The following is a 441-nucleotide window of genomic DNA, read 5'->3' as shown; positions in this document are numbered from 1 at the left end:
AACTAAACGAGGTACTATGGGGAACACAGGTAAACAGAATGACTAATTAGGCGAGGGAGAAACTAGGTCACGGACAGCACATGGGAGGGAAAACAACAAAACAGGTCCGTAATCCTGATATATCGCCCCCCTCCCGGAAGGTGAGTCCTCGCGCCGTAGAAACAACAGAGGGTGGGATGGGTGGGAACTTGGAAGGAGGCTCAGGAGGCGGACGGACACCCGGGAGGGGGCCGGCAGACAGAGTCCAGGGAGGTGACGAAGGAGGGAGGAGCCAGGGCGGACCAGACAGAGACAGGAGGGGCTTGGAACAGGCGGTCCCAGGTGGGACCCAGGCCACAGCCATAACGGCGACCCATGGTGGAGCCGATGGGGGGAGGAGCCATGGTGGAGGAAGGGCTGCCGACTCCAGGGGGCCGACCGACGGCGGCGGAGCAGGCGGCG

This window comes from Sinocyclocheilus anshuiensis, unplaced genomic scaffold, assembly GCF_001515605.1.
Source record: "Sinocyclocheilus anshuiensis isolate Anshui unplaced genomic scaffold, SAMN03320099.WGS_v1.1 scaffold676, whole genome shotgun sequence".
Taxonomy (NCBI): domain Eukaryota; kingdom Metazoa; phylum Chordata; class Actinopteri; order Cypriniformes; family Cyprinidae; genus Sinocyclocheilus; species Sinocyclocheilus anshuiensis.
Note: the sequence above shows the minus strand (reverse complement) of the source record.